This window comes from Trichomycterus rosablanca, chromosome 3 (assembly GCF_030014385.1).
Source record: "Trichomycterus rosablanca isolate fTriRos1 chromosome 3, fTriRos1.hap1, whole genome shotgun sequence".
In the NCBI taxonomy this organism is placed as follows: Eukaryota; Metazoa; Chordata; class Actinopteri; order Siluriformes; family Trichomycteridae; genus Trichomycterus; species Trichomycterus rosablanca.
The window spans coordinates 3800035-3814954 of NC_085990.1; positions in this window are offsets into that span (position 1 = coordinate 3800035).

Genomic DNA, 14920 nt, shown 5'->3' on the forward strand with positions numbered 1-14920 from the left:
TTGATGTAATTGATTTTTATACAGTTATAGACGATGAGGCTAAAAAACTAAACTCAATAATTATAAGGAAGTATTTAAATCATTTGGCCTTATAGTGTATTTGCATTATCTAAAATAATTTTATTATTATTCCTTAAATGATATCATTCCAATTCTGCTCAGTTCCAACCTGATCCCCATTAACTGCTTGGCATCTTTGGATAAATATCTCTCTCCTATTTTCTCTCTTTCTGTGTCATTTCTTCTTTTTGCTCTCCTCTTTACTGGTCCTCTCTTCCGGCCCTACGGCTTCCTGGCAGCAACAGCGGGGTCTGTGTGCCATCTCGGGAAGCAAAGCATCCCCCTGCTGCTGATGGAGTCTTTGAGTCTAGAGAATGGGGGTATTGTGAGGGATTGCGGGTCATCATTAGCGAGGGCGTCCGTTTGCTCATACACAGGCCTCTCACACACATGCAGAGAGGGTTCAGAGCAGCGTGCCAACAGCGGATCTTGAACTTCACAGTTTTGAAAAGCTTCCTTGTAGAAAACAATGTGTAGGTTAAGGAAATGAGTAACCGAAGAATCTCAGGACATCATTGGAGATGTTGGGTTTAAAAGAGCATCAGTTTCCTGGCATCATTATGAGTGGGATGAGAGAAGTGGCACTTTTAGGCCAGTGAAGGCCAATTAATAAACATCCCACCCTTTCAAACCTAATCTTTATTTGTAGTGTCTATGTAAATATAACACAATATTTAGACACCTTTTTACATGTTGCAGAAAAGTACATATTTTAAATAAATATAATGCATATACACAAGCTGCAAAAGGAGTAAAATGTCAGCATAGGACACCAGAATCTCTACCTCTTAAATTTGTCCCAAGATTTTGTGGAATCCATGAAACCATTACACTAATGATTTGAGCAATGCAATTCAACTTGTATTTTGTGTCTCAAAACAGGATATATTTAAAGATTATGCAGCGGTAACTTGAAACTCAACTTCAATTGGTTCTGGGAGTGGCGTTGAGTTTAAAAGGCGTTGAGTTTCAAGGTATTTTTTCCCATAAGGATGTGTGGGAAACCTGTTAATGCGTTCCATGATCCTCTGGCCTTGCATTTATTTTAGGCTTGACACTTATACACTGAAAATAACACAAATATAAAATAAAAACACTGAAATAAAAAGCTGATTCTTACAATTTCTCAGAACCCCGAGCTGTAACACAAGTTTAAAAGTAAAACAGGGAGGAAAATCCAGCTAAACACAGATACATGTGAAGCTTTCGGACTGGATCTGATGGTTATTCCACACAAATGCAGATTCGTCTCATATGCACACTTTGATGACATATTACCGCACCGCTCAAGCCGAGTGCTGAACAAAGCCACTGTTCATTGTTAATTTGAAATTAAATAAATAATTTTTTTTAAAACAAACTGAACACATTGAGTTTAGAGGACGTTGAGTTACAAGGTACCACTGTATCTTACAGTTAAGCATTCCTCATTATATCTTATCTTATATTATATCAGTATTAATGAATTAAGTAAAAAAGCATACAAAATACCTTGTACTGCACACATGTCTACGTTCTTAGAAATAAAATATGTACATTTGTTTATCTATGGGCATCTTTTCTACCTTAGTGTGTATATTTTACATGAGTAACACATGTGTACCTTTGACTCACAACACATGGTTGTACCCTATAATGAATGTATAAAAATACATACCCAAAGCATAAAACATTTGGCCTTGAGAGTAACACCCCAGCTATTGGAACAAGCTTCTTATATTTGGGAAGTAGTGCAACAAATACTGCACAAAGTGCTGGTGAGTGAAGTCAAGGAGAGCAATGGGCATGAAGGTGATAGTCATATTGACAAGGACATGAAAAAACAAGCCAATTAGCACCATCACTAAACTGATAAAAGCCTTGAATATGAATGTGAAGCCTGGACACTAAAGAAAGAAGAACAAAGATGCTTTCAGGCTTTTGAGAACAAGTGCATCAGAAAACGGATGAAATTCTCATGGAGGAAGATGATGACCACTGAGCATGTGTACAAGATGGCCAGAACAGAAAAGGACCCACTGAACCACATTAAGTCCTGCTAGTTAGGTTACTGTGGGTTGGGTGTGAGATTAGGCACACACTTGTGGAAGAATTTAGAGGACGAAGATGACCAAGAATAAGCTGGATTGACACCACCATGACTTGGTTGCATTACATTTACATTTACATTTTCAGCATTTAGCAGACGCTCTTATCCAGAGCGACTTACAGAAGTGCTTCTATAGTGAACATTTCATTTCTCAAGTTTAGGAAAACAACAGTCAAAGAACACAAATCTGCTAAAACCTGTTAGAACCAAAGTGTATTTTTATTTTTTTATTTTTTTTTTATTTTTTTTTTAGAAATGGAAAAGAATGGAACAAAATGTTAGTAAATAAGTACAAGTCAGCCTAAGTGTTTAGTAAAAAGGTGGGTTTTTAATCGTTTTTTAAGGACAGCAAGAGACTCAGATGTTCGGACAGACAGAGGAAGTTCATTCCACCACTTCGGCGCTAGAACAGAGAACAGCCTTGATGCTTGTCTTCCTTTAGTCCTGGATGGAGGCTCAAGTCGAGCGAGACTAGAGGCTCGGAGGTTGCGTGGTACAGAGCGGGGTTTGATTAGACCCCGAAGGTAGCTTGGGGCTGGTCCATTTTTGGCTTTGTAGGCGAGCGTCATTGTTTTAAACTGAATGCGTGCAGCTACAGGAAGCCAGTGAAGAGAACGTAGCAGTGGGGTGATGTGGCAGTGTTTGGGTTGGTTAAAAACCAGACGGGCAGCTGCATTTTGAATGAGCTGTAAGGGTTTAATCGTGGACATGGGAGCTCCAGCCAGAAGGGAGTTGCAGTAGTCCAACCGTGAGATTACAAGTGATTGCACCAGAATCTGGGTAGCTTCCCTGGAGAGAAATGGACGAATCTTCCTGATGTTGTACAGGAGGAACCGGCATGATCTTGTCATGTTGGCTATATGAGGAGAGAATGTCAGCTGGTTATCAAGGACAACACCAAGACTTCTTACCTGCATTATGAGGGGCTAGCCTGCTACAAATGAAAATGAGACAAAGGGCATCTGAGGAAGCTTACCCAACTGTACAGCCAACCATCACAAAGTGATGATGGCATAATGACATGATATGACATTTTAGTGCTTCTGTTTTTGAGTGTGTACAATAATGGGTAAACAACAGCAAAGAAACCAATGAGAACCTACCAATGTAGCCAAATCATTGTTCTATTCTATCTGTATAGAATATGTCTGTATCGTACAACCATTAAAAAATTATTCACATCCATACATCAGAAATAGTCTTAATGTATGGATCGTCCCACATATCCATGGCTCATGTGTGGGTGAATTAAGGGTGAAAAGCCGGATAAAATAATGCTGCAGGAGCGGCTATGACGGGCTCTGCTTTAGCTCTGTAATGCCACCTAGATGCCACCACTGGCTTTATGCTCCCCCACATTCACTAATCAGTGAATGGCACATTGACGTGCATGCTTCCGCTCGTTTTGCCCGTTTATTTGCGGAGGTGCTTGGTGCTAATTTTTGACTAATGACACCCTTGCATGGCTGTCGGAAGTACTCTTCCGCCAGTGTGAGAGAAGCGAGAGAAAGTAGAGCCCACGCTTTTCTGACTGTGTCATCTGTTAATGCACCAGCCTCACAGACAGACTGGCTCATCAACATGCAAAGGCCCCACTCTGTGCTCTCGCTGTGCGGCCCTAAGACAAAAGAGCATTGTGCAGGCTTCTCCTGTTTTAATTACCATCAGAAGATGCAGGGTGTGTGAACTGCCGCTCGTGTTTGTGTGTGTACGCGTGTATGGCTGCACTGGTGTAGGGTGTGCGGATTTTAGGGCATGTGTGTGTGCATTTTTACTGCATTTCTAATATACTGGGTTTATTAAAGTTTTTAATATGCATGTACTATGATTTAGTAAAAGTAGATTAATGGGTTTACTAAATCACTGCCTGTGTTGGTGGGAGGGGGAACTGGGTGTATGGGTGTGTGTGTGTGTGTGTGTTTGGAAAGGGGTGCAGCTGCGAATGTATTTGTTGCTTGTTGCCTTCATGGAAATTGGCATCCGATAAAGCACCAGTCACAAAGGCTGTTTGTGTTCTAGGAGCGAAGAGGACTGGTGGAGAGAATGGAAAAGGTTGGGAGGGGTTATGGGGAATGGACAGGAGCAGGATTCCCAGCAAAGTGCTGGTGCCATCCCAGCATTCCTGTCTCCTTCTCTTTCTCTTGCTCATTTCACACCCATGGCTGAACCTCCCTCGGATTAGTAACCGGTTGTCAGTTATTTTTTTATTTATCGTTGTTTTCTTTCTTCAAGAACATGTGGATAGTTATAGTTATTTAACAAAACCAAAGAGAAAATGATTGAACATTTTTTTGGGGGATTATTATCTGTTTACATATTATGATAGTTTCTAGGAATGCTCCTTTGTTAATGGCCGTGTTGATAATATGCTTACGTTTTCATATTCAGAAATTGCTTTGCAGTTTAATTGTGATGCATAAGTCACAGCAGTTAAATATTAGTATTAATGTCTTTGCACCATTTAATAATCTTAATATTATAATATGTGGTACACTACTATCATGCCCTAAATCTAGAATCAAACATTTATCTTTATTAAATACACTGATCAGCCATAACAATAAAACCACTGTACATTTTATCAGCTCCACTTACCATATAGAAGCACTTTGTAGTTCTACAATTACAGACTGTAGTCCATCTGTTCCTCTGCATACTTTGTTAGCCTGCTTTCATGCTGTTCTTCAATGGTCAGGACCCCCACAGGACCACTACAGAGCAGGTATTATTTAGGTGGTGGATCATTCTCAGCACTGCAGTGACACTGACATGGTGGTGGTGTGTTAGTGTGTGTTGTGCTGGTATCAGTGGATCAGACACAGCAGCGCTGCTGGAGTTTTTAAATACCGTGTCCACTCACTGTCACTGCTGGACTGAGAATAGTCCAACAACCAAAAATATCCAGCCAACAGCGCCCCGTGATCAGCGTCCTGTGACCACTGATGAGAGTCTAGAAGATGACCGACTCAAACAGCAGCAATAGATGAGCGATCGTCTCTGACTTTACATCTACAAGGAGGACCAACTAGGTAGGAGTGTCTTATAGAGTGGACAGTGAATGGACACGGTATTTAAAAACTCCAGCAGCGCTGCTGTGTCTGATCCACTCATACCTGCACAACACACACTAACACACCACCACCATGACGGTGTCACTGCAGTGCTGAGAATGATCCACCACCCAAATAATACCTGCTCTGTGGTGGTCCTGTGGGGGTCCTGACCATTGAAGAACAGGGTGAAAGGGGGCTAACAAAGCATGCAAGGAGGTGGTTTTAATGTTATGACTGTGGGAGGAAACCGGAGCACTCGGAGGAAACCCACGCGGACACGGGGAGAACAAGCAAACTCCACAGAGAAAGGACCCAGACCGCCCCACCTGTGGATCGAACCCAGGACCTTCTTGCTGTGAGGCGACAGTGCTACCCACTTAGCCACCATGCTGCCCTATTTAATATGTAATATGTATAAAATACACATGTACATTACTTATGCAGAGTGTAAATTTTTATTTTTATTTTTTAAAGTGATTTTTACTGCTACTATTTTTTCTATACCGCTGCTACTACCTCTGTCAGAGAGATGCCATCGCAATTTTTTATTGTTCCTGTGTATATTGACAATAAAGATTCTATTCTATTCCAGATTCTAATAATCCTAATCTTAAATATTTTAATAATCTTGGGAAAATGCCCTTGTGATGAGAAGGGGCTAAACCCTCCTTTGTACATTTCCAGCACTTTCTCACACCCATTTTCGCCCATTTCCAAAATTTTTATTTCCAGCCTGAGAAAAAACCCAACACATCACACATCACCCCTCTGGACAGCTGTATGTGGTGCATATGTTCCTGCACCTTAACATGCGTCCTCAACAAGAACCCACTCAATTAATACTCCATGAAGAGTGACCCCACTTGACACGGCCTGACCTCTAACCCCAGGCTCATGCTTCCCACAATGCAAGAGGTGCATGCGGATGAGACCGGGTCGAGGGGGGTCACTCGGTGCCTTTGTCCTATCCGTGTCCAGCCTGTTAAAGCTGTAATGCTTTTAGTGGTTTTTTCCTGTTTAATAATGAGGCGTCACATTAGGTGTGTTTATTCAGTGGGATTGCTGACTATTATGGTGTATGATTGGAATCTCAGACCAGTATAGGGTTATAAAAAGGTTCACTGGTACATTTATTAAGAATCATGTGTTAAATGCTTACAGATTGTTTAAAACTGCAAGACTGCATTGTCTGCCTGATGTAAGACTTGGCTGCTTGTCAGCTATTTTCTGGATAAAGCATTTAGAATTAATATTTCTTAGTGGAAGCAGGTGTAAACTGGGCTGTTCCCTACAAAAGCTCTTTATGTATTGTGGGAAATTGCATTCAAGGCCACAAAACAGATAAATGTTAAGTGTAAAGCACTTCTCCGCTCCTTTCCACGCACAGACACGTCCTTATTTCTTTTGTTTACAGAGAGGATGTTTTAAATATCCCTGTTTGATTCGAATATTTCCCACATATACAGAACATGTGTGTATATTTACTCGAGTCGCACGCACAGCACCCTCTCGGGTTTCTCAGCAGGCCGGTGAGGAGCATGTAAAGGCTGCCTGGAGAAAAGACAGGAGCTGAAAGGGCTGGCAGCCCCCGGACACAGCAAGCCTGTAATCCTGTTAATATGAGCTAAAGCGGGGAACTCACCTCACGCAGAGAGGCAGCACAGATGCTTTTACCTACTCTACACACTCCTACTGACTCATTCACTGAGCGTTTTGTGCCCTGCAGCAGGCCGGCCTGCCTACCTGGGCTAGGCTTTTACAAACACACACAAACTCACACACTAACACACACAAACACACACCGAGAGTTAGTAATGTGATATAAGTATATAGTAATCTATCTGTATTGAGTTCTTATACTGGTAATTATTCAAACCTTTGGCGTTTGAGAAGATTTATCAACATGAATCAAAGAAATTTTAATTGGATATCATTTTTAATATGATTTTCTATGTTGTTTGTTTATTAGGATTTCAACGTCATGTTTTACACTTTGGTTACATTCATGACAGGAACGGTAGTTACTCATTACACAAGATTCACCAGTTCACAAGTTTATATCAAACACAGTCATGGACAATTTTGTAGCTCCAATTCACCTCACTGCACGTCTTTGGACCAGAGGAAACCCACGCGGACACGGGGAGAACATGCAAACTCCATACAGAAAGGACTCGGACCGCCCCACCTGGGGATCGAACCCAGGACCTTCTTGCTGTGAGGCGACAGTGCTACCCACTGAGCCACCGCGCCATGCCACCCTATAGTGTCTATTACATTGTATGTTACAATATAACACTATTTTAGTCTAATAACTTGAAAACACAGTACTGTGGTGTATGTTCTAGTAGACTATTTTTTGTTTCTTGAGGATACCAAATGCTGTACACATGTATGTGTTTTGACAGCATATATATTGGACACTTTACTAGACTATTTTAGTATTTTCCTATGCAATAATTAATTGAATAATTAAATAACACCCCCACAACAACAAAACCAACAACTACTACTAATACTAATTTACTAACTATTACCTCTACTACTAGTAGTAATAATAATAACAACAAATAGTGCTGCAGCTGTTAGGCCGAGTGCTGCACAGATACTGCAGACCTGGTTTTAATCCTTGCCTCTGGTAATGCCACTGTCTGTGAGGGGTTTTGTATGCTTGTATTGTGTTTTTCCAACAGGTACTCCGGTCTTCTTAGACCCTTCAAACTCCAACATCAAAGTGGATCAGAAGGTGACTGTTAGGTACCCCTAGGTGTTAATAAGTAAGTGAGTGAATTAGTGAGTGTTTGCTGGCCAGTGATGAATTGGCCCCCTGTCCAGAGTGTATTTTTGCCTTGCTCCCAGTGTTTCTGGGTAGCGTTGGATCCAGGGCTACCCTGATACAGAAATTAGAAAGTTATTTGTAAAAGAAATGGGTGAATAAATAATGATGAAGAAAGAAACAAAGCAGGATTAACATTTCATTTGGACGTTTCAAATTCACTACATTTCCAATTACATTCAAAGGCAATATTTCAGTTTATTGCTATTATTTACAACGGTTGGACGACTGCAACTCCCTCCTGGCAGGTGCTCCAATGTCCACTACCAAACCCTTGCAGCTCATTCAAAATGCAGCTGCCCGTCTGGTTTTTAACCAACCTAAACATGCCACATCACCGCACTGCTGCCACATCATCACCCCACTGCTGTACACCATCACCCCACTGCTGCATTCTCTTCACTGGCTTCCTGTAGCTGCACGCATTCAGTTTAAAACTCTGATGCTCGCCTACAAAGCCAAAAATGGACCAGCACCAAGCTACCTTCGTGGTCTAATCAAACCCCGCTCTGTACCATGTAACCTTCGAGCCACTAGTCTCGCTCGACTTGATCCTCCACCCAGAACTTGAGGAAGACGAGCATCAAGGATCTTCTCTGTACTGACAGCCAAATGGTGGAACGAACTTCCTCTGTCTGTCCGAACATCTGAGTCTCTTGCTATCTTTAAGAAACGATTAAAACCTTCATCACCTTTTTACTAAGCACTTAAGCTGACTTGTACTTACTTACTAACCTCTTATTAATTTCTTTAAAAAAAACCCACTTTGGTTCTAACAGGTTTTAGCAGATTTATGTTATTGGACTGGTGTTTACTTGAACTAGAGTAATGAAATGTTAACTATGGAAGCACTACTGTAAGTCGCTCTGGATAAGAGTGTCTGCCAAATGCTGAAAATGTAAATCTAAAATGTAAATTATTATTGATTCGATTTGTGCTTATTTATTTGAATTTTCTTGACAGAAATTTCCCCAGCTGGTTTAGAATTGATCTACAGTATAATGGCCACAGCTAAAACCTACTCAATACAGTCTGATTTCTTGGTGTTATTTAAATAGTATTACTAAGGTTATTTTTTAATTATTACGTTTCCTAGCACTCAAACCCAGCTAATGATGTACATGATTTAGCAGGGCTGTTTAGCTGATTGAGGGTGTGATTAGATGATGCTGGAGCTCAGGATCAGGCTCTTGTGCAGCATGGGAACGACCTGCGGCGCTGCTTCTCGCCCTGACGCACCAACACAGGACTCAGCTGGAATGAACACGGGCAGGGTGGGGGTCACTCGTTTACCCCTGAAACCAAGTGTACAAGAGCTGGGCATTTCCATGAACAAGGTATCAACGTGAGAAACGCAGCTTTGTGCTCGCAGTTTGATCCTAGAAAGTGAAACTGTGCTAATTACGCGCGGAGACCATCTGGACCCGGACCACCCCCCTCTCACAGTAATTGGAGGCGCCATTAAGTGTTCAGACGAATTAAAAGCCTCCGCCTTCATCTGAGCCACAATCATCTTCATCATTGTTTATTAGATCGGCTGTAATGCGCACGATTAATGCGAGCCAGAGTCACATTTTACAATCCTGAATAAATCTGTTTAAACACAACACGACCCTGGATGTGTCTCAGTGTTACTCATATACTGTTTGGTGAGGTAGTATGAAACGTGGGCACAGCCACAAACACATTCCACACTAAGATTTTCCACTGAGTGTTTATCATTTAGGAGTATTATTTCATCAATGTCTCCAAAGCTGCTCCACCAACACACCAACATACCATATACTGTATACACTGATCAGCCATAACATTAAAACCACCTCCTTGTTTCTACACTCACTGTCCATTTTATCAGCTCCACTTACCATATAGAAGCACTTTGTAGTTCTACAATTACTGACTGTAGTCCATCTGTTTCTCTACTTTTTTGGCCTGCTTTCACCCTGTTCTTCAATGGTCAGGACCCCCACAGGACCACCACAGAGCAGGTTTTATTTAGTGGATTATTGAGTGGATCAGACACAGCAGCGCTGATGGAGTTTTTGAACACCTCACTGTCACGGCTGGACTGAGAATCATCCACCAGCCAAAAACATCCAGCCAACAGCGCCCGATGGGCAGCGTCCTGTGACCACTGATGAAGGTCTAGAAGATGACCGACTCAAACAGCAGCAATAGATGAGCGATCGTCTCTGACTTTACGTCTACAAGGTGGACCAACTAGGTAGGAGTGTCTAATAGAGTGGACAGTGAGTGGACACGGTATTTAAAAACTCCAGCAGCGCTGCTGTGTCTGATCTACTCATACCAGCACAACACACACTAACACACCACCACCATGTCAGTGTCACTGCAGTGCTGAGAATCATCCACCTAAATAATACCTGCTCTGTGGTAGTCCTGTGGGGGTCCTGACCATTGAAGAATAGGGTGAAAGCAGGCCTAAAATGTATGTGGAGAAACAGATGGACTACAGTCAGTAATTGTAGAACTACAAAGTGCTTCTATATGGTAAGTGGAGCTGATAAAATGGACAATGAGTGTAGAAACAAGGAGGTGGTCATAATGCTATGCCTGATCGGTGTATTTTCACGTTGTACATTCGCTACACCTTACTTACTTTATTTGTATTTGTGTATCTGTTCTCTTCTTTTGCTTCTATCTATCTATCTATCTATCTATCTATCTATCTATCTATCTATCTATCTATCTATCTATCTATCTATCTATCTATCTATCTATCTATCTATCTATCTATCTATCTATCTCAATATTTACAATTATTTAGACATATTTACATAGTGATAATATTTATAATTTACTACATTTACAATATTCTGCACCTCACTAATTCACTCTGAATTACACCAAAGTGCACACCTACAACACAACACCTCAACCACTAACACCAATTTGCTTAGTCTGTCTCTCTCTGATCTTCTTCCTTTCTTCTCCTTTTATAGCCCCTAAACATCTAAATATCTGTACATTGAAGACTAATCCCTGTCACTATTAAACTCACATAATGTGCAAACAGGCTTAAAGATTCCAGCATAATAATAATAATAATAATAATAATAATAATAATAATAATAATAATAATAATAATAATAATAATAATGCATCATGTGCACCATGACACATGGTTTGTGACGACACACCATATCATGTCATATCATGTCATATTGTTCCAATGATGTGACAATGAGCTCAGTGAACTTCAGTGACCTCCTCAGTCAACAGACTCAATTTAATAAAGCACCTCTGGGATGTGGTCAAATTCACAGCAGGCAGTTGACAAACCTGGCAGCATTTACATGATGAAATTATGTGTACACTAAGCTAAACCTTCTGAGGTGGGATCTTACAAAATGTGTATACAGGTAAATACTATATTAATACTCTATGAATACTAATATTGGGATAAATATGATGTGCATATCAATTTGTAAAGTTTAGTTCAGATACTGTGCAATATTATGGTGACACAAAATGTGCTCTGATGTTGGGATGTTCCTTAATTTAACAAACACACATGCCCTACACCTTTCAATAAAAATTTGGAAATTAATTGGGGTGTCTTAATGCACATATTGAATTTAAATGACTAGATGTACTAGATTTGTTTTATTATATTTAAAGCAAATGCATTTATCTTGCAATAGCCAATTCCATCAGTGCTCCATTCAGCTTATCTTCATAACTGAGCTTCGTTTTAAAATGATTCCCCTTTTTAACAAATACACAGTTTGCAAGTATTTATTTGTCTTATTGTTTCTCAATATTTAATACTTAATAATCAATATAAAACCTTATAATGGATATACAGGTATAATGATAAGACCACAGTCCTTCAGTTAAGCATAATATAACAAGAATATAAAATAGTTTTAATGCTTGGAAAACGAAAGTACATTAATTAACCAATTATTCTGTAAAACACATTTAATATACAAGCCAACAGTAATAAGTTCTAATTATTTTCTGTTAGAAAAGCAGACGGTCAGACTACATACAAAATACACATCATCGTTAGACTGTAGTAACAGTTAATAGTGGTGACATGGCGCCATCTGGTGGTTATACAGTGTATTTTATCAGCTCCACTTACCATATAGAAGCACTTTGTAGTTCTACAATTACTGACTGTAGTCCATCTGTTTCTCTGCATGCTTTGTTAGCCTCCTTTCATGCTGTTCTTCAATGGTCAGGACCCCCACAGGACCACTACAGAGCAGATATTATTTGGGTGGTGTGTTAGTGTGTGTTGTGCTGGTATGAGTGGATCAGACAGCAATGCTGATGGAGTTTTTAAACACCTCACTGTCACTGCTGGACTGACAATAGTCCAACAACCAAAAAAATATCCAGCCAACAGCGCCCCGTGGGCAGCATCTTGTGACCACTGATGAAGGTCTAGAAGATGACCGACTCAAACAGCAGCAATAGATGAGCGATCGTCTCTGACTTTACATCTACAAGGTGGACCAACTAGGTAGGAGTTTCTAATAGAGTGGACAGTGAGTGGACACGGTATTTGAAACTCCAGCAGCGCTGCTGTGTCTGATCCACTGATACCAGCACAACACAAACTAACACACCACCACCATGTCAGTGTCACTGCAGTGCTGAGAATGATCCACCACCTAAATAATACCTGCTCTGTGGTGGTCCTGTGGGGGTCCTGACCATTGAAGAACAGGGTGAAAGCAGGCTAAAAAGTATGTAGAGAAACAGATGGACTACAGTCAGTAATTGTAGAACTACAAAGTGCTTCTATATGGTAAGTGGAGCTGATAAAATGGACAGTGAGTGTGGAACAAGGAGGTGGTCATAATGTTATGGCTGATCAGTGTACATTAAGTTTAACATTGAAAGGGCGCCATCTAGTGGATATACAGTAAAAGTACAGTTTGTTTTTCAATTACACGTGATTAATGGCACCTTGGTTTTTGTTGACTAGGATTTTAATGTTTAAATGTCGATTACATTCATGGCAGGACAGGTAGTTACATTTCATTTCGTCTGGAAGATTTAGTGTATTAGATCTTAACTATTTGAATGTCTGTGTTAAAGTAAAACTGATTAAATCATAGCTTAAAAATCTCAGATCAGTATGGGATGATTGAGGCTTTGGGAGATTTAACATGTCACATTCTCATAATATGTAATTATAAAATACCTGCCTATAAATCTCTCAAACTTTATTAAAACTGTATTGTCTTACACAACCTATTACCACATAAATATTACATTTGGAATAAATTAGATGCAATAAAACAGAAATCCCTAATATTATTTTACGTGTCAATCAGCCATTAAAAGATTGTAGGTTCTTATTAAACTATAAGACATTTCTGTTTGATATTAATGTTCTCTTTACTCCCCGAGAGTAGAACAACATTATAAAACACAGTATTACTCACACTCCAGCCGCTAATCAGCTTTTTATTGCTGAGGAACGTGTGTTGCTCAGTGTGGAAGCAATTACCTTATATATTAGTGCCATTATTCAAAGGAGTTTATACTTTATACTATCTAAACCAGCTGAAATATTCCTGGAATATTGAAATAATCTGTACTTAAATATAGACTGGAAATAAACATGGCTTTCATCTAGGAAATAATTACAAATAAGGTAAAGGAGGTAGTTATCAAGGGATAGAACTGCTGCCTGCTCTCTTTGTAACTCTATGGAGTCACTTATTCATTAATTCTGGATTGAAAGCTTTATTAATAAAACAACTGTCACAATTACTGTTGTAAATTCCAAAAAAACAGATCATGTTGTACTGTTTTAAGGCACCTATTATGTCCTATATTAATACCCTAAAACACTGTGAAAATGTCAAGGCAAGTAAGACTGTGTAATGTCTTCTGTCTTGCTTAATGTATTTTAAAACATATTGCTTTATTTTTATTGGTTAATACATTCTTATTTAACTATTTTTTATTATTTACCTTTATTCTTCTTTTACATTACTTTTAAATCCTTGCACTTTAATTGATACTAATATAGTTTGTGTTACTGACTGTGATGTTCTAGACTGTAAATGTAAAGTGTAAAACATGATGTTAAAATCTTAATAAATAAATAAATATATAATTTCTCCTCCAATAAAACAGCATGTAATAGTCCCTCAGGTGCTTGAGCTCAGTTGATTGGCCTGATGATGGCGCTATAGTATAGTGTCAAATGTCAAGGTCCATATCTCCACCCCCCTATGACAAAGATACAAAATTCCTTTTCCCTCCAATTACTTGTTTCACACCCTACAAAAGAGCCTCAGGAACCATAAAGCTTCACCCACTTAGTTCTTGATCTAATTTGCATAAAATCACAAATATTTGTGTGCAAACTAAATTCTGGATTTTCCACATTCACAAATGTGCTATCAAAGGAACTCTAAGAACTTTAATAATTGTCAAAACATGGGTGGAGCAGCACCAAGCATAAAACACACATATATACTGTACTGCTCTAACTCTAAAGCATTGCACCAATTGTCAAACTTCAAAGTCACAAAGGCATAGGACAGGAAAATGAAGCAACTGCAGTGCTAGGTGGCGCTGTAACATGCAAGATAATGTTAACCCAAACCAAAATTGTTCGACTGACATGAATTTTGGCACAGTGCTCTTGTGTCCTGTCCTCTTTCTATAATGGTCCCATGCTCTTGTATTAGGCCACACTGGGCTAAATTGTTGTTGGACCCTGGGAATCGCTTGTGGCTCTATTTCATTATTATTATTATTATTACTGGTTTTTAAACTAAAATTTCTATGTGTGATTCTAAAGAAAGGCATAGTTGGATCAATCAGACTGGAACCACACACTTCTTTTTTCTATTTTATTTATGCATTTTCTCCCATTTTCCCCCA